We start from the raw sequence: 27023 nt of genomic DNA, 5'->3' as shown, positions 1-27023 counted from the left end.
GATCACACAGGACTTGACAGCTGCAACATCAAAGGATTGGAGGTCATGGAACATGATATTCCAGAGGGCAAAGGAGCTAGGACTACAACCAAGACTCACTTACCTGGCAAAATTAAGCATAATGCATCAAAGGAGAAAATGGTCATCCAATGAAATAGAAGGATTTCAAGCCTTCATAAGAAGAAGACCAGAACTAAACCAAAATTTTGACCTCCAATATCAAGACACAAGAGAAGCATAAATGGGTAAAGAGGGAAAAGAAAAATAAGGGATTCAAAAGAGCTAAACTCTTTACATCCCTACGTGGGAAGATGATACTTATAACTCTTAAAAATTGTACTACTAACAGTATAGATAGAAGGAATTATTATGTAGAGAGTATGGGTGAATTTGAGGGAATGACATTTAAAATTTAAGGGATGAGAAAGAAGAATACAATGGGTATAGAAGGAAGGGAAAGGTAGAATGGGGTAAATTATCTCACATGAAGAGGTGAGAAAGATCTATTAAAGTGGAGGGAAAGAAGGGAGGGTGAGTGATGGGCTTTGCTTGAACCTTAATCTCACCAGTATTGGCTCAAAGAGGGAATACTATACATAATCAGTTGAATATAGAAATCCATTTTACCTGACAGGAAAGTAGGAGAGGAGGAGATTAAGAAAAGGGGTGAGTGATAGGGACTGACAGAAGGGAGGGCAGATCAGGGGAGGTGGTAGACAGAAGCAAAACACTGGTGAGGTGGGTAAGGGTGAAAGGAGAGAGAGGACAAACAGGAGAAAGAATAGGATGGAGGGAAATACATAGGTGGTAATCATAATTGTGAATGTGAATGGGATGAACTCTACCACAAAATAGAAGCAGACAGCAGAGTGGATCAAAAACCAGAATCCTATAATATGTTGCTTGTAAGAAACACACTTGAAGCAGAGAGACACATACAGAGTAAAGGTAAGGAGCTGGAGTAGAATCTATTATGCTTCAACTTAATTTAAAAAAGGCAGGGTAGCAATCCTGAGCTTAGATGAAGCAAAAACAAAAACAGACAAGGAAGGAAACTCCATCTTGCTAAAAGGTACCATAGACAATGAAGCAATCAAATTAGAGGAGCAAGCAAAAAATCTGGCAAATCTATGGGGAGGGGAAGAATTCATGACCAAACAAGAGATAGAGACCATCATGAAATGTAGAATAGACAATTTGATCATATTAAATTGAATAACTGTTGTACAAACAAAACCAATGCAACAAGAACAGAAAGAAAGCAGAAAGTTGGGAAACAATCTTTACAGCAAGTTTCTCTGATAAAGCCTCATTTTTCAAATATAAAGAGAACAGAGTCAAATGTATGAGAATAAAAGCCATTCTCCAATTGATAAATGGTCAAAGGATAGGAATAGGCAGTTTTCAGATGAAGAAATCAAAGATATCTACAGGCATGTGAAGAATGCTCTAAATCACTTTTGATTAGAGAAATGCAAATTAAAACAATTCTGAAATGCCTCTTCACACCAATTGGATTGGCTAATATGACAAAAAAGGAAAATGATAAATGTTGGAGAGGATGTAGGAAAATTGGGATACTAATGCATTATTGGTGAAATTGTGAACTAATCCAACCATTCTGGAGATCAACTTGGAATTATGCCTAACATGCTATCAAACTGTGCATATCCTTTGAGCCAGCAATATCCCTACTAGGTCTGTATCCCTAAGAGATCATAAAAAAGGGAAAAGGACCTACATGTGCAAGCCCTATTCATGGTGGCAAAGAATTGGAAATTGAGGGGATGCCCATCCATTGGGGAATGGCTGAACAAGCTGTAGTATATGAATGTAATGGAATACTATTGTGCTATAAGAAATGATGAGCAGGCAGATTTCAGAAAATCCTGGAAAGACTCGTATGAACTGATGCAAAGTGAGATGAGCAGAGCCAGGAAAACACAGTACACAGTATCAGCAACATTATGTGAAGATCAACTACGAATAAGTCAGCTCTTCTCAGCAACACGATGATCCACAAGACAAGTACAAAGGTCTCACAAAGGAAAATGTTATCTACATCCAGATAAAGAACTGATGGACTCTGAATGCAGTTTGAAGCCATGTTTTTTTCCACTTACTCTATTCTTTCTCATGGTTTTTCCCCCCCTTTTGATCTGTCTCTTCTTCCACAAGAAATATGGAAATATGTTTTACATGATCGCATGTATATAAACTATATCAAACTACCTACCATTTTCAGAAGAGGGGAAGAAGAAAAATTTGGAATCCAAAATCTTGTACAAATGAATGCTAAAGGGGGCAGCTAGGTGGCACATTGGATAAAGCACCAGACTTGGAGTCAGGAAGACCTGAGTTCAAATCTGGCCTCAGACACTTGACACTTACTAGCTGTGTGACCTTGGGCAAGTCATTTAATCCCAATTGCCTTGCCAAAAAAATGAATGCTAAAAATTTTCTTGATATGTAATTGGGGAAAAAATAAAATACTATTTAAAGGGAAAAAAAGAAATTAGGTGTATATTATCATCTCGCACCATATACCAAAGTAAGCTCCAAATGCATAAATGACTCAAACATAGACAGTCACATAATAAACAAATAAGAGAATCTAGGAAGGAAGCATTTTTGCAACTGTGAACAGGGGAAGAATTCCTTTTCCACAAACTAAACACTTCTAGAAGGGAATGGTTAACTGGGGGAAATATCTCTGCAGTAAGACTGATAAACATCTCATATCCAAGACATTTAAGGAACAGATTCATGTACGTGAGAAGAGCCATCTCCCAATAGATAAATGGTCAAAGGATAGGAAGAGGCAGTTTTCAGAAGAAGAAATCAAAGTTATTAAAAGTCATTTGAAAAAATGTTCAAAACCAACAATTAGAGAAATGCAAATTAAAACAAATCTAAGGTTTTACCTCATACCTATCAGAGTGGTGAAGATGACAAAAATGGAAAACAATATTTAGAGAGGTTATGAGAAAATAGGCACATTAACCATGCTAGAGCTATTAATTAATCCTGCCATTCTGGAAAGCAATTTTAAACTATGCCCCTTTACTGAACTATGCATACCCTTTTTGAACCAATAGTACTATTACTAGAGTCTCAAATAGGCAAATGAGATCAAAGAGGAAAAGGGCCCAAATGTACAAAAATATTTATAGAAACTCTTTTTGTAGTGGCAAAGAATTGGAAATTAGAAGAGATAGGATCATGGAAGCATTTTTTAAATGCCCAGGAAAAAAACGGTAAAAAGCTAGAAAGAAACACAAGCATGGCAGCTTCCAAAGTTACATGTTGAATTTATTATATACTTAAAAGGAAAAGCAAGCTGCATATAATAGAGATTCATAGTTTCATGCATAATCCTCTATTTTGTATATAGACATACTTGTTTTACTTGGTGTGTGTTAACTTCAGAATTTTAAAAAAAAGATTACTGGGGGAAAAAGATTTGTGGGAGAGGATGTGTTAGTAATATAAAGTGGATTTGGGCCAGGGGCCTTGTGTGAGGGAGGTAAATTAGGAACTAGTACACATGTAATTTTATTGTCAATGTAAAGGAAGGGGAAGGAAGTAAAGCAGTGGTTTCTGACCTCTATGGAAAAGTCCTTCAGGGTTTAGTTAGCTCTAGTATAGAATTGTGCTTAGACTAATTTTATTTCTCCATTCTCCATTGTATTCACTGAAGTCCTTCAGTATCTTTTCAACAAATGAAGGTAACCCTGAGTTCTTGAAGGCTATGTCAGTAGAGTATGACCTACTACCAAGTCAAAAAGAATCTGAGTATGGACTTAGGAATTGGCTGTCTGTTATTTGAAGGTTATCCAATATAAATTTGGAAAGGCTTACCGGAAGACTGGCCACTGAGTGATGATTTTTTAGCCCCAGAAATTCATGAAAATTATATACTGAGATGGTGCTAGGTTCTGATCTGCATTAGCAGACCAAACACCACACTGACAAAATCACAGATCCTTGAGGTACTGAATATTCTCCAGTGACATTTCTATTCCCAGTGGCTAGAGAGATTACCCCTCCCGGCCCTCAAGAAACCAGAGTAGAGGAGATGGTAGGGATTGGGAGTTCTAATCTTGGTGGGATTTTCATATGGGAGCTTTCATACTTAAGGGCTTACTTGTGCTTCTTGCTACACAGCACCCCTTCTGATAACAGCAAACAGGATTCAGAATAGATATAAGGCATGTGCAAATGTGGGCAAATTCTAGGTGTGGGGGAAGTCTCAGATCTCACTCAAGCCCCATTATTATCATAGAGCACTCTCCGGCAGCCGCAAGGCTAGAAAGATACTTGGGATCTCCCTCATTCTGGTTTGATCTCTAGCACTCTCTGCTATGTTTACTCATGCCTTTTCATAGCAAATACTGCCAATCTATGCTGAATTAAAGCTTTGAGATGCTGAGAAATACCTACAAAGAAGCAGTTGAAGCTGTGAGATCATTTTGCTTGTGCCTTAAGCCCAGGCTGAGTCATGACTTGGAAGGTGACTGTGTCAATTAGCTCTCTGCATGTAACTCTGGAATCTTACATAAGAAGTAAATTATATTGGTGAATTTTTACAAGGAAGAACGAGGCCTCTGAAAGCAACAAGGATTTTAACTTCATGGATACCCAAGGACTAAAATTAGATAAGGTAGTTTTAAAACAAACAAACAAACAAACAAAACTCTTTCAAGGAAAAAGAGCACTGGGCTAAGAAGCCTGAGACCTGGGCTCAAATCCTGAATTTGGGATCTTGGGCAAGTCACTTAACTTCTCCAGGCCTCAGTTTCCTCCTCTGTAATAATGATATCACATTTATGCAGTGCTTTAAAGGCAGTATCATCCCAACTTAGAAGATAGGACAGGGAAACTGAGGCTGTGGGAGTTTGAGTGTATGTATGTCAGAACAGGTATTCATACTCAAGTCTCAACTCCAAAGTCAGTTCTTCTTCTACTACACAATACAATCCCTATAAAATGGACAGGTTGGACTGGAGGATTTCTGAGATCCCCTCCAGCTCTAAAATTTTATGTTCTGTTTTCCAATACTAACTGTTCTTATATCATATACTTTGTGTTTGAACAGTCTACCCAGTTGTTAGAATCAAATGAGATCTATGCTATTGAAATGAGTGGTCTGGTCAAGACAATCTGTAAGGTCCATCACATTCTTAAGTGTCTTCAGCTTTAATATTCTAAGATTCTGAGTGTACTTATTAGTAACTTTTTGTTCAGTACAAAGGTTATTTTTTTTCATTGTGCAAATCTGCTTTGAATTTATGGAGTGTTTTGATTCTCAATTCACAAGGTGTATCTCTATTGGCTCTGAATTTGGATAATTTTATACTGTTTATTTCCTAACAGCAGTGGTTTATGCATATCTATAAAATTATTGCCCTCCTAGGAGATGGTTGAGCAATCTCCTTTGTAAAAGACAATTCCTCATGTGACATTTTAGTATTTTTATCTCTGCCAATTATTTTACGTATCTAGGTAGAATGGTGGGCAGCAAGGCGGCACAGTGGATAGAGTGCTGGACCTAGAATCAGGATGATTCATCTTCCTGAGTACAAATCTGGCCTCAGACATAGCTTTTTGACTCTAAGCAACTCACTTAATGCTGTTTGCCTCAGTTTCTTCATCTGTAAAATTAGCTAGAGAAGGAAATGGCAACCACTCCAGTATCTTTGCCAAGAAAACCCCAAATGGGGTTACGAAGAGTCAGACACAACTGAAATGACTGAACAACAAAGGTAGTATGGTATAGCTGAAAAAATACTAGATTTGAAATCAGGAGATCTGGGTCTCCTGTCCTTGCCCCACTGCTAATTTACTTTGTAATTTTTTTGTGGGGAGGGTTAGGCAATAGGGTTAAGTGACTTGCCCAGGGTCACATAGCTATTAAGTGTTATGTGTCTGAGGTCACATTTGAACTCAGGTCCTCCTGAATCCAGGGCCAGTGCTCTATCCACTGCACCACCTAGCTGCCCCCTCACTTTGTAATCTTAAGCAAGTCCCTTTTCCTTTTGGGGCATCAGTTTTCCCCTTCATCTCCACCTCCTGGTTTCCTTCAAGTCCCAGCTAAAATCTCACTTTCTGCAGGAAACTTCTCCCAGTCCTCATTTCCAGTGCCTTCCATCTGGTGATGATTTTCAATTTATCCTGCTTGTAAATAGCTGTTTATATGTATTTCTCCAATTAGATTATGAGCTCCTTGAAGGCAGGAACTGTCTTGCCTTTCTTTGTGTTCTCAGAACTTAGCACAGTGCCTGGCACACTGTAGACACTTAATGTTTACTAAATGCTTGATCTGTAAAATGAGTGAGTTGAACTAGACAGTCTACAAGGTTGCTTATTTAGTTTTAGTATTATATCACAAATAAAAAGGTGAAGCTTTATAAAAAAAGTTTAACTCAAACTATGTTAAAATACATATATCCCAGGTTACTCTTAACTAGAGTATCAATAAAACTTTGGACTAGTAGCTCTTCTCTGGTAGAGAAGACTAGACTGTAGCACAACTTCTGTAGTGCAGAACTTTTTAGGATGGTGTACAAATCTTGTGCCACCCACGGGATCACCCCGTCTCTTCTCAAACATCTTCAGTGACAGAGAAATCATTACCTTTCCCAAAGTAGTATATTCCATTTTTAGATGCCTCTGAGTATTGAAGTTTTTCCTTACACGGAGTTAAAGTCTTCCTCTGTTCAATTCTCACTCAGTATTTCCAGTTTTGGTGTCTTGGGCAAAGAAGAATAAATCTAAAATCGCCCTTCAAATATCTGAACACAACAATCACATCCTACTTTTAGGGAAGGCAAAATTGAATTTTAGTTTTCAAGGAGTTTCTATCAGCCTCTGACGGAAACAAAAGCTTGAGAGTTACTACAAGGATTTCATTTTGATAAACCATCTTGAGGTTCTTGATGCCAACAGCTTTATTCATTTCTTCATTAGGGCCAAGGTAGAGGATAAGTTGGTAAGTTTCAACGATTGTTTGTAAAACTAAATTACTGATGTCAGGAACATTTATTGACTTCTGAAATCAAATTTTTCACAGGTGATTGGCTGAATTCAGTCATATAATAACATGTTTTCCTGTTGACGTTATATCAAATGTCTTTAGAGTTAACAAGGCAAGAGCTCATCAATTACATCAAGTGATGAAACAGAACATACTACCAGCGTCCTATATTTTTGGTAGCTGATTCATAAAGAAACAGCTATACATTTCCTTTAAGGATTCACTGAATAAGACCTATTACAAATTAATTAAATTGTAACAGTTTCATATATTGATTTCTGGCTCTGACTAGCATCTAAATTTATTGACCCAAGAGGCAACACTGAATCACAGTAGTAAGTCAAATAATGTTCACTTTAAAAGATATTACATTGTAGAGAGTTGTCAACAGGAATCAGTAGCAACTTCATGTTAAATAAACTTTAAAAAGAATGTGTTTGCAAGGTGACTTCCTTGTTGAATATCTTTTTAAAAACTTATTTCTATCATTTCACTTCCCAGGACTAAAGTGACCAAAACAGTTTTTTCTTGAAAATGGCACCTGTTCAGAAGAAGTTGGCTTTGAGTCCTGGCTCCATTATTTATTAGCCCTGAAACCTTGGACAAGTCAATTCATCCCTGAGCTCCAGTTTCCTCATCTGTAAGATGGGAATAATAGTATTTGTACTACCTGCCTCTCATGGTAGTTGTAAGAAAAGTGCTTTGTGAATGAGAACTGGTATTACTTTGAAGTAGGTTGATAATTGATAGACCACGAAAATGAAAGAGGCACATTTCTAAAATATATAGAGAACTAAGACAAATTTATAAGAATACAAGCCATTCCCCAATTGATAAATGGTCAAAGGATATGAACAGACAGTTCTCGGATGAAGAAATTAAAGCCATCTATAGTCATATGAAAAAATGCTCTAAATCATTATTGATTAGAGAAATGCAAATCAAAACAACTCTGAGGTACCACATCACACATATCAGATTGGCCAACACGACAAAACAGGAAAATGATAAATGTTGGAGAAGATGTGGGAAAATTGGAACACTAATGCATTGTTGGTGGAGTTGTGAAATGATTCAACCATTTTGGAGAACAATTTGGAACTATGCCCAAAGGGCTATAAAAATGTGCATTCCCTTTGATCCAGCAATAGCACTTCTAGGGCTATATCCCAAAGAGATCATACAAATGGGAAAATGACCCACATGTACAAAAATATTCATAGCAGCTCTTTTTGTGGTGGCAAAGAATTGGAAATTGAGAGGATGCCCATGAGTTGGGGAATGGCTGAGCAAGTTGTGGTATATGAATGTAATGGAATACTATTGTGCTATAAGAAATGATGAACAGCCTGACTTCAGAAAAACCTGGAAAGACTTGTATGGTCTGATGCAGAATGAAGTGAGCAGAACCAAGAAAACTTTGTACATAATAACAGCCACGTTGTGCAATGACTAATATTGATAAACTTAATCCTTCTCAGCGTTACAAGGATCTAAGACATCTCCAAAGGCCTCGCGATGGAAAATGCTATCCACATCCAAAGAAAGAACTACGGAAGTTGAATTGCTATCATTTTTTTTCTCTTTTGTTGAGTTTTGTTTCCTCTTTCTGATGGTTCCTCCTATTGGTTTCAATTTTTACTTACAACTTCACTAATGTGAAAATATGTTTAATAGGAATATAAATGTATAGCTTATATCAGATTGTGCACTGTCTTGGGGAAGGTGGTGGGGAGGAAGGAGGAGAAAAATTTTAAACTCAAAAGCATATGGAAGTGATTATTGATAAATCAAAATAAATTAATGAAATTTAAAAAAAGAAAAAATGAAATAGGCATTTAGAGTAGTTTTTAAAGGGGAACATGGTGCATCAAAGCATTCATGCTTACTGTTCAAAGAAACAGTAGACAAGAGCCTATTAAATACTCAAGCTTGAGCAGCCACTTCACATTCCATGGAGATAGTCTCCTTTGTCCAGGTCTAGAAGTCCACCATATACAAAGTGGGGGAAGGTTACTGCCTCCTTCATCAATAGCTCTCCTTCCTGGTCAAAAAGCATTCTAATAGTATCTGGGATAATAATTTAAATATGAGAAACTAAGTTACGTCTAGAAACCTCAGTTATTCTCCTGGTTCCATGTGACCTTGGGCAAGATACTGCAGTTTCCTCTTTTACAAAATAAGGATGTTAGAGACAAAGTGATTTCTAAGCTCCCTTGCAGCTTTAATGATCCGTGATTAATTTTTACATTTCACTCATGAAGGTCAAAGAATAGGATTTTTTTTTTAAGAATCACAGAAGTGAGTTGAGGCAGCAAGGTATCTTTGTGGGTCTGGAATCAGAAGATCTGAGCTCAAATGAACCTCAAACACTCACTAGCTGTGTGACCTTGGACAGCTCACAACCTCTATCTGTTTTGGTTTCCTAATCTGTAAAATAAGTATTATAATAGTACCTACTTCACAAGGTTGTTGTGAGGCTAAAATGATATAATGTTTGTAAAAGTGCTTTACAAATCTCATTTAAAAAAATTATTTAATTTTAGTTTTCAACATTCACTTCCAAATTTTCTCCCCATCTCATCCCTCTTCCCCACCCCAAAATGGCATGCATAACCCCTAATCTGCCCTCTCTTCTATCTCTCCCCACCTTCTCTTATCCCCTTCCCCTTCAATTTTCCTGTAGGGCAGGATAGATTTTTATACCCCATTTCCTGTATATCTTATTTCCCAATTGCATGTTAAAACAAATTTTTTTTAAATCTTTGATTTTTGAAATTTTGGGTTCCAAATTTTCTCCCTTCCTCCCTCCTCACCCACCCTCATTGAGAAGGCAAGCAACTCAATACAGGTTATACATATGTAGTCATGCAAAACACTTCCACAGTAGTCATGTTGTGAAAAACTAGGTATATTTCCCTTCATCCTATCCTGCCCCCCATTTATTCTATTCTCCCTTTTGATCCTGTCCCTCTCTAGGAGTGTTTGCTTCTGATTACCCCCTCCCCCAATCTTCCCTCCCCTCTAGCATCCCCTTGCTCTCTTGTCCCCTTTCCCTCCCCCCCATTTTCTGTAGGGTAAGAGATTTCCATACCCAATTGAGTGTGTATATTATTCTCTCCTTAAGCCAAATTCGATGAGAATAAGGTTCACTCATTCCCTCTTACCTTCCCTCCATTTCCCCTCCACTGTAAAAGCCTTTTCTTGTCTGTTTTATATGAGATAACTTAGCCCATTCTACCTCTCCCTTTCTCCTCCTGATAATCTTCTCTCATCCCTTAAGTTTATTCTCCACTTATCACCGCTTCATCTTCAACTCACCCTGTGCCCTCTATCTACCTATCTACATATATACATATAATTTTTTCCCCCTCCATCTACTCTAATATTGACAAAGGACTCATGAGTTACAAAAATCATCTTTCCATGCAGAATGTAAACAGTTCAACCTTAATAAGTCTCTTATGATTTCTCTTTCCTGTTTACTTCTTCATGCTTCTCTTGAGTCTTATATCTGAAAGTCAAATTTTCTGTTCAGCTCTGGTCTTTTCATCAAGAATGCTTGAAAGTCCTCCATTTCACTGATGTCCATTTTTTCCCCTGAAGGATTATTGTCAGTTTTGCTGGGTAGGTGATTCTTGGTTGTAATCCTATGTTCTTTGCCCTCCGGAATATTATATTCCAAGCCTTGCAGTCCCTTAATGTAGAAGCTGCTAAATCTTGTGTTATCCTGATTGTGTTTCCACAATACTTGAATTGTTTCTTTCTGGCTGCTAGCAATATTTTCTCCTTGACCTAGGAACTCTGGAATTTTGCTACAATTTTCCTAGGAGTTTTCCTTTGCAGATCTCTTTCAGGAGGTGATTGGTGGATTCTTTCCATTTCTATTTTGCCCTGTGGTTCTAAACTATCAGGGCAGTTTTCCTTGATAATTTCTTGAAAGATGATGTCTAGGCTCTTTTTTTGATCATGGCTTTCAGATAGTCCAAAAATTTTTAAATGATCTCTCCTGGATCTATTTTTTTTTTGGCTAGGCAATGGGGTTAAGTGACTTGCCCAGGGTCACATAGCTAGTAAGTGTTATGTGTCTGAGGCCTGATTTGAACTCAGGTCCTCCTGAATACAGGGCCGGTGCTTTATCCAGTGCACCAGCTAGATGCCCCACTCCTGGATCTATTTTCCAGGTCAGCTGTTTTTCCAATGAGATATTTCACATTGTTTTCTATTTTTTCATTCTTTTGAATTTGTTTTACAATATCTTGGTTTCTCATAAAGTCACCAGCTTCCAATCACTCCATTCTAATTTTTATGGAAGTATTTTCTTCAGTAAGCTTTTGGACTTCCTTTTGCATTTGGCCAATTTTGCTTTTGGAGGCATTCTTCTCTTCATTGACTTTTTGGACCTCTTTTGCCATTTGGGTTAGGCTATTTTTTAAGGTGTTATTTTCTTCAGTATTTTTTTGGGTCTCCTTTAGTAAGCTGTTGGCTTGTTTTTCACGATTTTCTTGCATCACTCTCAGTTTTTCCTCTACTTCTCTTACTTGATTCTCAAAATCCTTTTTGAGCTCTTCCATGGCCTGGGACCAATTCATATTTTTCTTGGAGGCTTTGGATGTAGGAGCTTTGACTGTGTTGTCTTCTTCTGGTTGTATGTTTTGATCTTCTTAGTTACCAAAGAAAGATTTTATGGTCTGAGTCTTTTTGTGCTGCTTGCTCATGATCCCAACCAATTACTTGAGTTATAAACTTTGTTAAGGTAAAAGTCTGCTTCCAGTGTGAAGAATGTACTGTCCCAAGCTTCAGGGGTTTTGTAAAGCTGTTTTCAGAGATACTTCTAGGGACCCGAAAATTTTCAGTTCTTCTAAGGTGCTATGATGAAGGGCAAGGTGTTTTCTCCTTTCCTGGCCTGTGCTCTGGTCTATGAGTGACCACAAGCACTCTTTTCTGTCTTGGAACTGTGAGGAGGATTTTCTCTTCACAGACACTACAAGCTCCACCACACCAGCACTCCTCCTTGTCCCAGAACCCCCACCCAGAACTGTGACCCAGACCCAAACACCAGCAAAGCAAGAGAATCCTGCACCAGCAAAGAGATCCCTACAATCCCCCTCTCATCAACAACTCAATTCCCCCTCAGTCTGTGGGCCGGAAGCTCAGGAGGCAGAAGTCACCCTGGGGCCACGCTGGGGAGTGGGGCTGGGACCCCACACTTCTCTCTTACCAATGCAGACACAGACTTTTCTTACTGACCTTCTAAGTTGTGTTTAGTGTTCATGGGTTGAGAAATCTGGAAACCGCCACAGCTGCTTGTGATTCAGTCCTGGAAGGCCTGCTCCAGGTTTGCTGTGGCCTGAGTGCCCATGCCAAACTGCGCGATATACCTTTCCGATCAACATCCAGGTTGTCTTGGGTTGGAAATTTGCTTCACTCTGTCTTTTTGTGGGTTCTACTGCTTTAGAATTTCTTTAGAGTAATTTTTTACAGGTATTTGGAGGGGTTTGGGAGAGAGCTCAAGCAAGTCACTGCTTTTACTCCGCCCCTTTGCAAATCTTAAAGTGCTATATAAATGCACAACCATTATTATCATCATTTTTAAGCCAGAGAGGAAAGGTACCTTAAAGGTATTCTAAGTCCTATACTTTTTATCTGTCCTACTTGGCCCCAGAGAACAGAATCCACACCAATGTAAGGACATTATAGGGGAGCAAATTTGTGTACAGAGAAGAATTTCTTAATATTGACCTACTGTCCAAAAATGAAATGGAGAGACTCACAAGGCAGCAAGATTCCTGCCACTAAAGGTGTTCAGAGAGGCCAGACAGCCTGTTCTCAAGGATATTCACCTAAATAAAGCAGAGGTTATCATGGATCCTTTTGGCCTTCTGATGAAGCTTATGGATCCCTTCTTTGAACGTTTTCAAAAAAGGAAATCAATTATCTTGAAATAATTATCAAAATACTTTTTCAAAACAAACAAGTTCACAGATCACAAAGTTAAGAACTTCTGAAAGGAATTCAGCTATCAGTCCAGGGAAGTGAACTAAAATGCCCTCTAAGGTCTAATTCCATCATTAAATGACCAATATAAACTCCTTTACCTTAGGGATGTACCTTCCCTTTATAACTTCCTTAACAAGTAGAAATTCAGCCACTGTTTTAATACTTCCAGTAATGGAGAACTCGCCATCTCTTTAAAAGCAAGCATTCTGTTGCTGGATAATTCTAATTAAGAAGTTTTCACTAACATTAAATTTAAATTTTCCTCTCTGCAAATTCCATCCATTGCTTCTAGTACTTCTTGCTGGGAGCAAGTTTTTTTTTTTAAAATCTATTTCCTTTTTCATATCAATCAATAAACATCTATTAATCACTAATTATTTAATAGGACAAATACCTACTCATGACTCCTCTAAATATTTTCTTTTCCAAGCTAATCATCAACAGTTTGTTCAATGGATTCTTGTATGTCATAATTTAGAGTGTCATTAACATCCTTTAACTTGTCAACGTCCCTCTTAAAAGGTAGCACTCAGAACTATTCCACAACACTCCAAACATAGGGATGCACAGTACATTGCATCAGGGTGTGCATCCAGGGAATTTTATTGTTTATCTTTTTTAAAGGTGAAGATTCATTAAGTCTCCCATCATAAAGGACATTATTTTTTATTCATCAAACCAAAGAAACTAAAACTTAAACTTATTTTTAAATTAACAACTAAATTTTACTTTATTAAAAAAAATACAAATTTAAGATGAGACAGAATACCAATTGATAACCAGGCATTTTGTTAGCCATTTTGCTTTCCTGAGCCAACTAGAAGAAATCTGGTCTGTCTTCCATATGACAGACTTTCAAGCATTTGAAGACAATAATCATTGTCTTTCTGGCGTGAAGGGAGGTAGGGAAGCTGGTATTTTATAGGTCAAGTTAAACTTGGATTCTCAAGGACATTTGATTTTCATGCTCTTTATCTTCAACTGATAATAAGCTAATCCAAATGGACCAAAACAGGTATGTTTCTTCATCTTTCTGTCCTAGAGAATGAGACATCCCTCTTCAGGTTTAATAGATAAAAATTTCACAACCTTATCACATCATCAAAGTTAAATGATGAAGTCAATTCTTGTTCAAAGAGCAAAATCACAAGGGAGTGGAAGCACTACTGGGACACTCTTTCTTGGTTTGTTTTTCACATTGCTAGTTTCCAAACAGCACTTTCACATGAACAGTTCATAACAGTTAAGACTACAAAGCACTGAATAGACTAACAAAAGACACAGAATGTGGATGAGTTATCTGATTCCAAATGCAGACTGACTAGGGAAGAAGACAAAGAACAGAAAAGAAACCCTAAACTGAAAAGATCTCAAGTAAATAAAGCGTGTTTTTCATATTTTGCTTAATGTTAGACTTGAAAAAATACACTAGAACATAGAAGACAGAACGTGCAATATACAACATACCTGAAAGGGATCTGATTTAGAAATGACCTTAGAAGTAATCTAGTTTCTCCCTGTTTCTACAGAGGAAGAATCTAAGGATGAGGGGAGCAAAGTAACTTAGTTATATAGCAAGAGTTGTGACAAACTCCCAGATCTTCACTTTTAGCCCAGGGTTCTTATATGTCATGCTGCAGGAAATGTAACTGAGGGAATACTTTTTAGCACTTCACTGGGGATTAGAGGATGAGGGGGAAATGCAAAATGCATATGCAATATTTACAGAGCATTTGGTTTCCAAGAGATGTTTGTCAAAGCTCATTTAGAAGTGATAATGTTCAAAACATCTGTAGCTCATTACTGAACAACAGGAAAAATCAAGTTTTCTGTTACAAACACCACAATGGTGTTTGAAGAAAAATATTAAAACCACATGCCTGATCTGAACTGTGTCCCAAACACTCTCTCTTTCATGGGATCCACTTACCCATAATGTTTAAAGCCACACACTTAAATTAAACTAATTGGACCTTTGGGGGACTGCTTCTGATGTCACTTTTCAAACACTGGCTCCCACAATACTGGCACCTTCTAGTTCCATAGTCATTAACAACCCCAGTGCTTGAAGTAAAATTATAAAAGCTATTTTAGAAGTTCAAAAAGGAACCTTGCACATTGGCCTAGCCATTGGTAATTATCTTTTTCTTAAAATTTTTTCTTTTTATTATACACTTAAACACCAAAAAAAAAAATGAACATTTCAATATGCACAGAAAAAAAATGGAGGAGACTATATATGAAACTGTTAACTTTTGTTTTGTTTTCCCCCTCTATATATCGTTTGAATTTTTTTGCATAATTAAAAATTTAACATGGTAGTTCCAACACTGAACTGCTTGTCTGTGTCCCCTGTTGAATTTCTTTCTACTCTATTCAATTTTTTTAAACATGATTAATTGGTACTTCTTTCTTTTCTTTTTTTTTTTTTTTCAGTACTATCACTACCCTTCAACTCTCCCATTCTGGGAAAAAAATATATAACCCTTCCTTGTAAAGATTAAATGTAATCATGCAAAACAAATCTACACACTGACCATGTCTGAACACCAATATCTCATTCTATGCCTCTAAATCTGCACCTCTCTGCCAGGAGATCGGAAACAAGACTCATTGTCAGTTTTTTGGAATCATAATTGGCCACTGCATTGACCATAGTTCTTAAGTCTTTCATAGTTGTTCCTCTTTACCATGTAATCATTATATAAATTGTTCCTCACTGGCAATTATTAGAAAGCCTTGCTTTAGCAAATCAATAAAAAGAAAACAAATATTCTAGGGCTCTAGGGTCCCTTACTGCCCTGACAGTCTATGTTCTATGGCTCTTTCTTGATCTTATATTCTATGTTCCATGTTCTAAGGGTTTTCCCTTTATTGACATCCTAAGATTCTCCAGAAGGATCCAATAGCTGAGGGAGATTATTATTCAAGTAGACTTGGTTGCAAACACTTAAGAATCATTCTTGGGTAAAGTCAAAATGGGCACATGATTTAGATGTAAAGACTGATACTACAAGCAAACTAGGAAAGCAAGGAATAGTTTACCTGTTAGATTTATGGAGAATAAAAGAATTTATGACCAACAAGAGACAGAGAACATTACAAAATGCAAAATGGATAACTTTGATTACATTAAATTGAAAAGTTTTTGCACAAACAAAGCCAATGCAACCAGAATTAGAAGGGAAGCAGAAAGCTGGGAAACAATTTTTATAGCCAGTATCTCTGATAAAGACCTCATTTCTAAAATATATAGAGAACTGAGTCAAATTTATAAGAATGCAAGTCATTCTCCAATTAATCAAAGGATCAAAGCTCAAAGGATATGAACAGGCAGTTTTCAGATAAAGAAATTAAAGCTATGTATAGTCATATATGCTCTAAATCACTAGTGATTAGAGAAATGCAAATCAAAACAACTCTGAGGCACCACATCACACCTATGAGATTGGCCAACATGACAAAACAGGAAAATGATAAATGTTGGAGAAGATGTGGGAAAATTGGAACACTAATGCATTGTTGGTGGAGTTGTGAAATGATCCAACCATTCTGGAGAGCAATTTAGAACTAGGCCCAAAGGGTTAGAAAACTGCATCCCCTTTGACTCAGCAATACCACTTTTAGGTCTGTATCCCAAAGACATCATAGAAATAGGAAAAGGACCCATGTGTACAAAAATATTTATACCAGCTCTTTTTGTGGTGGCCAAGAATTGGAAATTGAGGAGATGCCTATCACTGGGGAATGGCTGAATAATTTGTGGTATATAAAGGTAATGGAGTACTTTTGTACCATAAGAAATGATGAACAGGTGAATTTCAGAAAAAGCTGGAAAGGCCTGCATAAACTGATGCTGATTAAAGTGAGCAGAACCAGGAGAACATTGTACAAAGTAATAACAACATTGTGTGATGACTAACTTTGATAGACTTAGCCGTTCTCAGCAGTGCAAGGACCTAAGACAGCTGTAAGAGTCATGAAGGAAAATGTTATCCACATTCAGAAAAAGAACTATGGAGTCTGAATGCAGATCGAAGCAGGCTATTTGCTCGCTCTCTCTCACGCTCTCTCCTCTCTCTCTCTCTCCCCCTCTCTCCCTCCCTCCCTCTCTCTCTCTCTCTCTCTCTCTCTCTCTCTCTCTCTCTCTCTCTCTCTCTCCTCTCTCCCTCTCTCTCTCCTCTCTCCCTCTCCCTCTCTCTCTCTCCCTCTCTCTCTCCCTCCCTCCTCTCTCTCTCTCCCCCCCTCTCTCCCCCCTCTCTCTCCCACTCTCTCCCCCCCTCCCCTCTCTCCCTCCCTCCCTCTCTCTCTCCCCCTCTCTCTCCTCCTCCCTCTCTCCTCCCTTCCTCCCTCTCTCCCCCCCTCTCTCCCACTCTCTCTCCCCCCTCCCCTCTCTCCCTCCCTCCCTCTCTCTCTCCCCTCTCTCCCTCCCTCCCTCTCTCTCTCCTTCCTCCTCTCTCCTCTCCCTCTCTCTCTCCCCTCTCTCCCTCCCTCCTCTCTCTCTCTCCCCCTCTCTCCCTCCCTCCCTCTCTCTCTCCCTCCCTCTCTCTCTCCCCCCTCTCCCCCCTCTCTCTCTCTCTTCCCCCTCTCTCCCTCTCTCCCTCTCTCTCTCTCCCCCTCTCTCCCTCCCTCCCTCCCTCCCTCTCTCTCTCTTCCCCCTCCTCCCTCCCTCTCTCTCCCCCCTCTCCCTCCCTCCCTCTCTCTCTCCCCTCTCTCCCTCCCTCTCTCTCTCTTCCCCCCCCCTCCCTCCTCTCTCTCCCCCTCTTTCCCTCCCTCCCTCTCTCTCTCCCCCTCTCTCCTCCCTCCCTCTCTCTCTCTCTCTCTCCCCCTCTCTCCCCCCCCTCTTGTTTCTTGTTGTTCCTCCCATTGGTTCTAATTCTTCTTTACAACATGACTAACATGAAAATGAAAATTTAAAAAAATTTAAAAGTTGCCCAGTATTAAAGCATGAAAAGAAAAAAAAGAATTGTTCTTGGGGAACTGGCAGAAAATGGAAAGGAAATAAAACTGAACAAAATTGTCTTCAGAGAACATCAATCATGTACAATTGACTTCCATGTAATATTCATATATTTCCCTGGAATTTCTTCATCAGGTCTTTAACTCTAGGTCACAATGATATTTACATACCATAAGAGTAGTCAAGGGAAGACATTCTTTATGGCTCCCACAAGGAAAAATGTAATAATTATTAATGGGGAGGAAGACATACTGTCCTCCAAACCCTGCTTAAATCCTCATCAATACATTTTTTTTCCCTTTTAGGCAATTGGGGTTAAGTAACTTGCCCAAAGTCACACAGCTAGTAAATGTCAAGTGTTCTGTCTGAGGCCAGATTTGAACTCAGGTCCTCCTGACTTCAGGGCTGGTGCTCTATCCACTGCGCCACCTAGCTGCCTTCTTCATCAATACATTATAAAACATGTTTGAGGTCATGCTTGTGTTCCTTTTTCTTAGGCTGCTCAGGGATCATCTAGTCTGACACCATGCTCAGTGCAGGAATTTCCTCTATAACATCCTTGACAAGTGACAATCTCTTCTTGAATACACCCATAATGAAGGAATGTCCTGCTTACCTTGGCAGCCCATCCTATCATTAGAATGATCTACTTTATAATGAGCTGAAATTTGCCTCCCTATAACTTCTATACTTTGGTCCTAGTTCTGTCCTTTGGAGATATACAAAATGTCTACTCACTTCCATATGACTGTCTTTCATCTGTTTAATGAATTGACAGATAGCCTGGTTAATAGTGGTAGATTTGGAGTCAGGAAGATCTGGGTTCAAATCCTCATAGATACAAATTAACTATGTGACCTTGGGCAAATTACTTAATCTCACTAAGCCTCAGTTTTCTTTTTTTTTTTTGGGGGGGTTTGCTTTTTTGTGAGGCGACTGGGGCTAAGTGACTTGCCCAGGGTCACATAGCTAGTAAGTGTCAAGTGTCTGAGGCCACATTTGAACTCAGGTCCTCCTGACTCCAAGGCTGGAACTCTATCCATTTTGCCACCTAGCTGCACCAAACCTCAGTTTTCTTATGTGTAACATGGGACTAATAAAAGCTGCATCTTTTATCTTAAACGGTTATTGTGAAGATAGTTATATGATCTTCTTCAAACTGCTTTTCAAATCTTTATGTGCTACATAAGAGTGAGTTATGTCCTCATTAAAGTTCCTCTTTTCTAGAGCTAAATATCCTCAGCTCCTTCACCTGATCCCGATCCTCCTACAGCATAATATTAACTCTCCCTCATCTTCCAAAAGTCTTTGATCCATTTTTGTAAGGCTCCACCCATGTAAATGGTAGAGATAGTGTTCTTTCCACCTAGCCAGGACCTTAAATTACAATTACACAATAACAAACACTTTTACTTTCCCATAGCTCACAACACAGTCACACACACTAATCTCTTCTCCCCATCTCTTTACAACATAGTAAATATATAGTCCTTTCCATTTCCTCATTGCTTACCATAGTATCTGCCATATAGTAAGCCCTTAAGACATGCTTGTTGACTTACTGACTCTCCCCTTACTCTTCTAAATTCCCTGCAATCTGACTTCTACTCTCAGTATCCTGACTCAAATCTGTTCTCACTCTAATTCACCTTCCACAGAGCTGCCAAAGTAATTTAAAAGTTTTTACTCTGAATTTAAACACCAAAAATGGAGCATTTCCATATACACAGTAGAACACAAAAAGACTGTATATGAAACCATGAATATCCATTTGAAATTGCTGACTTTAAAAAAGTCTACATACACAAATATAATCATAATAAATTGAACTTATTACTTTCAAGAATTCTGCTTGTCTGTGCTTCTGTCTGAACTTCCTTCTGTTCCTTTCAGTGCACAAAAAACCACTTCAATGGCCCTTTTTTGGGCATCATTATTACTATTCTCCCTTCTCCTCCCAATCCCATCCAAGTGATTTTCCTAGAGAGCCGATCTATCACCTCCTGACCACTCCTTTATGCAATAAATTTTAGCAATTACCTATTATTTCTCGTTATTAAATATCAACTACTCTATTTTGCATTGAATGCCATTCTCAAACTGGACAGTTCCAGTTTGATTATACATTGCTCCCTTCCATGCACTCTACAAACAGCCACACTGGTCTCTGTTTCTATTCAAACATTACATACTCCTGCCATCTCCATGCCTGCTGTCATCCATGCCTTTATTGCTCTTCCTCCTTACCTCACCACCTTTTAGAATGACCAACCTCATTTAAACCTCCCCTCAATAATGTCTTCTCCTGGGGGAGGAAGCCAAGATGGCAGAATGAAAGTAGTGACTTCCTTGAGCTCTCCCCCAAACCCTTCAAATATCAGTAAAAAAGATGGGTCTAAACAAATTCTAAAGCAGCAGAACCCACAAAAAGACAGAGTGAAACAAAATTCCAGCCCAAGACAGCCTGGATGGTTGATCAGAAAGGTATACTGTGCAGGGCTGTAAGAGAAGCACAGTGGCGTGGGCACACAGGCCACAGCAAACCTGGAGCAGGCCTCAGAGGACTGAATCATGGGCAGCTGTAGTGGATTCTGGACTTCTCAACCAGGAATGCCAAAGACAACTCAGAAGGTCAGTGGGAAAAGTCTATTTCTCAGTGCTGAGAGAGGAGCTTGAGGCGTCAGCTACAATTACCCAAGAGCAGGGCAGCTGCCTCCTGAGCTTCTGGCCCACAGACTGAGGGGGAATCCAGTGGCTGAGCAGAGAGAGATTGCAGGGATCTCGTTGCCAGTGCTGAGGCAGGAATCTCTTGCTTTGCCCATGCTTGGATCTGGTCACAGTTCTGGGTGGTGGTACTGGGGCGAAGAGGAATGCTAGTGTGGTGGAGCTTGTAGTGGCTGTGAAGAGGAAACCCTCCTCATAGTTCCAGGACAGAAAGGAGTGCTTGTGGTCACTAATACACCAGGAAAGGAGTAAACACCTCACCCCTTATCATATCACCTTGGAAGAACTGAAAATTTACAGGTCCCTACAAGTATCTCTGAAAACAGCTGTATAAACCACTGAAGCTTGAAACAGTACATTCTCCACATTGGAAGCAGACTCTTACCTTAACAAAGAGTTTAAAACTCAAGTAATTGGCTGGATCATGAGCAAACCTCCCCAAAAGAGTCAGACTATACAACCAGAAGAAGACAACAAAGTCAAAGCTCCTACATCCAAAGCCTCCAAGAAAATATGAATCAGTCCCAGGCCTTGGAAGAACTCAAAAGGGATTTTGAGAAACAAGTAAGAGAAGTAGAGGAAAAACTGGGAACAGAAATGAGAGTGATGCAAGAAAACCATGAAAAACAAGTCAACTGCTTGCTAAAGGAGACCCAAAAAAATACTGAAGAAAATAACACCTTAAAAAATAGCCTAACCCAAATGGCAGAAGAGGTCCAAAAAGCCAATGAGGAGAAGAATGCCCTAAAAAGCAAAACTGGCCAAATGGAAAGGAAGTCCAAAAGATTACTGAAGAAAATACTTCCTTAAAAATTAGAATACAGCAATTGGAAGCTAATGATTTAATGAGAAATCAAAACACTGTAAAACAAATCTAAAAGAATGAAAAACTAGAAAACAATGTGAAATATCTCATTGGAAAAACAACTGACCTGGAAAATATGTCCAGGAGAGAGAATTTAAAAATTATTGGACTATCTAAAAGCCATGATCAAAAAAAAGCCTAGATATCATCTTTCAAGAAATTATCAAGGAAAACTGCCCTGATATTTTAGAACCAGAGGGCAAAATAGAAATTGAAAGAATCCACTGATCTCCTCCTGAAAGAGATCCCCAAAGGAAAACTCCTAGGAATATTGTAGCCAAATTCCAGAGTTCCCAGGTCAAGGAGAAAATATTACAAGCAGCCAGAAAGAAACAATTCAAGTATTGTGGAAACACAATCAGGATAACACAAGATTTAGCAGCTTCTACATTGAAGGACCGCAGGGCATGGAATATAATATTCTGGAGGGCAAAGGAGATAGGATTACAACCAAAATGGTCATTCAGTGAAATAGAGGACTTTCAAGCATTTTTGATGAAAAGACCAGAGCTGAACAGAAAATTTGACTTTCAAATACAAGACTCAAGTGGAACATGAAGAGGTAAACAGGAAACAGAAATCATAAGAGACTCATTAAGGTTGAACTGTTTACATTCCTGCATGAAAAGATGATATTTATAACTCATGAGACCTTTGTTAGTATTAGGGTAGTTGGAGAGAAAAAATTATATGTATGTATATATAGACTGATAGACAGATAGAGGGCACAGGGTCAGTTGAAGATGAAGGGATCATATCTGGAGAACAAAATTAAGGGATGAGAGAGGATTATACCAGGAGAAGGAGAAAGGGAGAGGTAGAACAGAGTAAATTATCTCACAAAAAAACAGAAAAGAAAAGGCTCTTACAGTGGAGGGGAACCGGAGGAAGGTGAGAGGGAATGAGTGAGTCTTATTCTCATAGGATTTGGCTTAAGGAAAGAATAACATACACACTCAATGAGGTATGGAAATCTGTCTTACCCTACAGAAAAATGGGGGGGGAGGGGACAAGAGAGCAGGAGGATGATAGAGAGGAGGGCAGATTGGGAAAGGGGGTAACCAGAAACAAATACTTCTGAGGAATGACAGGGTCAAAAGAAAGAATAGAATAAATGGGGCAGGGCAGGATAGGATTAAGGGAAATAGAGTTAGTTTTTCACAACATGTCTACTATGGAAGTGTTTTGCATAACTGCACATGTATAACCTATATTGAGTTGCTTGCCTTTTCAATGAGGGTGGGTGGGGAGGGAGGAAGGGAGAAAATTTGGAACCCAAAGTTTTAAAAACACATGTTAAAAACTGTTTTCACATGCAACTGGGAAATGAGAAATACAGGAAATAAAGTACAGAAATCTATCCTGCCCTACAGGAAAATAGAAGGGGAAGGGGATAAGAGAACGGGGAGAGAGATAGAAGAGAAGGCAGACTAGGGGAGGGGATATTCAGAACACATGCCATCTTGGGGTGCAGGGAGGGGAGAGATGGGGTGAAAATTTGGATCTCAAAATCTTGTGGGAGTAAATGTTGAAAACTAAAAATAAATAAATTTAGAAGAAAAAAAAAAGATAGTTCTCTGGCTCTTCCACCTGAGGAAATTGGCCTGACTTAGTAACAGGTACCTCAAAAGCAACATAAGCACAAAAACTATGTCATACACATTATTGACAGATTTTGTCTGGTGTTGTAATGGAAGAAATTCTCTGTCAAAGATTATTAACCTTTTATGGCATGAACTCTTCTCAAAATAATGTGTTTAAATATATAAAATTAAATTCATAGGATTATAAAAGAAATTAAAGGTTAGTGAAAATAAAGATTATATATAATATTAAAAAAAGGAAGATATTTAACTATTGTTTGCTTCAATTTCTGCAACTGTAAAATGGAGATAATGGTATGACCTATCTCCTGGCATTGTTGTGAGTGTCATATGAATAATATTTATAAATAATTTTTCATTGTGCCTAACACATAGATTTTACTCTGTTACATTGTATCTACTCACTATATGTTTTACATATCTGTATATATACATATATGTATATGTATATATTTTCCCTTTAGAATATAAGCTCTTTGAGGACAGGACTATTTTTTTTTTTGCCTTTTCTTTGTATCTCAAGCACTTAACACAGTATCTGGCACACAGTCAGTACTTAAATGTTTGTTTGTTGAATGGTAGTAATACAAGTTATACCCACAAGGCATACTACACAGAAGCAGAGATTTCAGCGTTGGAAGATACCTCAAAAAACATATCATGTAACCCTTATCGCCCAAAAGAATCCTTTCTATCAAATGGTCACAGCCTTTGCTCTAAGACCTCCAATGTGGAGAACTTTTCAAGGCAGCCCATTCTTCAGTATGACAATTTGTGTAATTGTTACAAAGTCTTTCCTCACATCAAAGCTGTTTGCTTCTCTGTAGCTTCTACCCTTCGCTCTTAATTCAGCCTTCCGGGACCAAACAGCATCAAGATTAATTCCTACTCCCACCTTTTTCCAGGCTAAACACCCCCAACTCTTTCAACCAGTCTCATATGGACTGAACTCTTAGCTCCTTCACCATTCTCCTGATATTCCTCTGTATGCTCTCCAGCCTTCCTGAAATGGGGTACCCAGAACTGAATAAAATTACCCAGGACAGTGTGCAGCAGTGTACGCTCTTATTTATGGAAGCTATAACAATAATGATGATAGCTAGCATTTATTTATCTTTACTGTTTGCAAAGCATTTTTACAGATATTTCATTTGATCCTAATAACAGCACTGGGAGACAGCTGCTATTATTATTCCCATTTTACAGTTGAAGAAACTGAGGCAGAGGCTAAGTGCTTCTAAGTGCCCAGGGTCATACAGCTAGTATCTGAGGTCATATTTGATCTCAAATCTTTCTGACTCCAGGATTGCTGCTCTGTCCACTGTGACATCTAGCTGGCTTTATGTCATTCTTATTGCAGCCCAAGAATGCATTAACTTTTCTGGTTACCATAACACACTGAGTTTGTGGTCCACCAAAACCTTCAGATCATTTTCAGACAAATTGCTTTCTGTGTTTCCTGATTTTGTACTTATGAAGTAAATTTTTTTTAACCCAAGTATAAGCCTTGGTATTTTCCCTATTAAACATCAACTTGTTGAATGTGCACTGTTTGAGGCTTTCAAGATCTTTTTTGGATTGTCTCTATTCAATTCAACTGAACAAGCATTAATTAAGCACTCACTATGTTCCAGGTGCACTATATGAAGTCCGGAAGATATAAAGTCAGAAATAAAAACAACCCACATTCTCAAGGAATTTACATTCTATTGAGGGAAAAATAGACTAGAAAGTATAAAACAATACAAATTAATTTCAATTGGTGGGAGGAGGGAAGGATCAACAAAGGCCTCTTATAGGAGAGAGTTGACCCTAAATTGACCCTCCAAGCCAGGTAAGAATTCTAAGAGGTAAAGAGGAAAATAATCTCAAACTTGGGAGGGGCAACCTGTGAAAAGGCAAGGAGGCAGAAGCCGGAACTGCACAGATGGGGAACAAGCTGGCCAGTTTGGCTGAAAGAAAAACTGTATGACGGGGAATAATAGGAGGTAAGTGTGGAAAGATAGGCTACAGCCACAATGTGAAGTGTTTTAAATATGTATGTGTGTGTGTGTGTGTATATATATATATATATACACATATGCACGCACACACACACACACATTTATTTATTTATTTATTTATTTTAAAATGGCATTTGCATTTTATCCTCATGGTAATAGGAAGCTTTTTGAGCAAGGGAGTAACATGGTCAGATTGGTGCTTTGAAGAACACTCACTTGTTATATTGGAAAAGAGACTGTAGGCAAAGAAACCATGAAAAGAAAAGGCGATTGGACATGGTAACTGAGATTATTGGTAACCTTTTAGAGAGTAGTTTCCATCAAATATTGTCAGATTGTAAGAGGATGAGAAGTGAAGAAGCAGAGGCAATGAGAATAGATGGCTTAAATTTTATACGTATGTCATCTTTACATAAGTAATTAATAACAATGTTAAACAGCACAAGGCCAAGCAAGCAGAGGTCCCCGGGGAATTCCACTGGACACCTCCTTCCAAATTGATGTCAAACCATTAATGACTACTCTTTGGATCAGTTCTTTTAACAAAATTGAATTTCATTGAGTTGTATGATCATTTGTCACATATTTTCTTTTTTTCCATTTAAAAAATTCTGAACTTAAATACCAAGCAATAGTAACATTTCCATATACACTGAAGAATAGGAGGAGAGGACATGTGAAACTGAATCCCTATTATGCAGAGCTTGCTTTTCTAAGTATGTGATACATTTAAAAGGCAACTTTCAAAGCTATTTGTTCTTCCTTCTGAGTTTCTTCCTATTCTCTCTGGTGTATTTTAAAAAATGCTTCAATCACCCTTTTGTTTCTTTTCTTCTTTTGGCAACACTATCTATTACTAATTATTCTCACCACCAACCCAATAAAACAAAAACAAAATCCCACAATCCTTGTAACAATAAACACAACCAAGGAAACAAAGTCACACATTTGCCACACCCAGAAATTTACTTCTCATTCTGCATCTTGGATCTCTCATCCCTCTGTCAGGAATTGTAGAATACTTTATCATTGGTCCTCTGGAGTCTTGACCAATCATTGCATTGATTTGAGTTCAGAGGTATTTCAAAATTGTTTTCTTTACAATGTTGTTGTTACTATATATTTTGAAATTTTCCTTAAAAAAAACATCAAGGAGATCATAGGCCTCCTCCTCATGAACTGTAGGATAGGAAAAAAAATTGTGGTATCTAACTCTGGACATCTTTTCTCAACTTGTCAGGCCTCTTTTCTGGGCTTTAAAACCAGAGTTGTCGTTTATATCACCAATCTATTGACAACCCTTTATTAAGCATCTATTTTTAACTTATTAGCTAGATGACCTGGAGACAAGTCACTTAACTGGGGCAGAGTTCCTTTATCTGTAAACTGAAATAATAATACCTCTAGTACCCACTTCCTTGGGTTGTAAAGATCACATGTAAAGATAATAGACATGAAAATACTTTATAAACTGCAGAGGCTACAGAAATACATTTATATTACTATTATCATGTACTGGGTGGGATACAAAGAATTCCTTTAACTTCTTATAGCAGTTTGCTTGGCTCTGTTTTTTCCATTCCAACACATTTGCCTACTACATTCAAGACAATTTACTTGGCTAGGGATATAAAGACAAAAAAGAAAACAGTCCTGGTCTCGAAGACAGGACACATTATTTATAGGAAATAATAAGGAAACACATACATAAGGAAATGCAAAGCACTGAAACACTAAATGTGTGGTGGTGGTGGTTGGTGGTAAGAAGGAGGCTTTGCACAGGAGCTGGATTTTAAAGGAAGCTAGGGATTCTAAAAGGCACAGGTAAGGA

At 38.3% G+C, this 27023-nt stretch overlaps 1 protein-coding gene across 2 annotated transcripts in view; it reads right to left on the bottom strand.

The window, feature by feature from the left end:
- The window catches only part of GALNT10 (polypeptide N-acetylgalactosaminyltransferase 10), a 178385-nt gene that overhangs the window by 103541 nt on the left and 47821 nt on the right, over nt 1–27023 (bottom strand). The window lies entirely within an intron of this gene.

The sequence above is a fragment of the Phascolarctos cinereus genome, unplaced genomic scaffold (genome assembly GCF_003287225.1).
Source record: "Phascolarctos cinereus isolate Bilbo 61053 unplaced genomic scaffold, phaCin_HiC Scaffold_2;HRSCAF=192, whole genome shotgun sequence".
Lineage (NCBI taxonomy): Eukaryota > Metazoa > Chordata > Mammalia > Diprotodontia > Phascolarctidae > Phascolarctos > Phascolarctos cinereus.
This window is presented reverse-complemented; position numbering and strand designations above follow the sequence as displayed.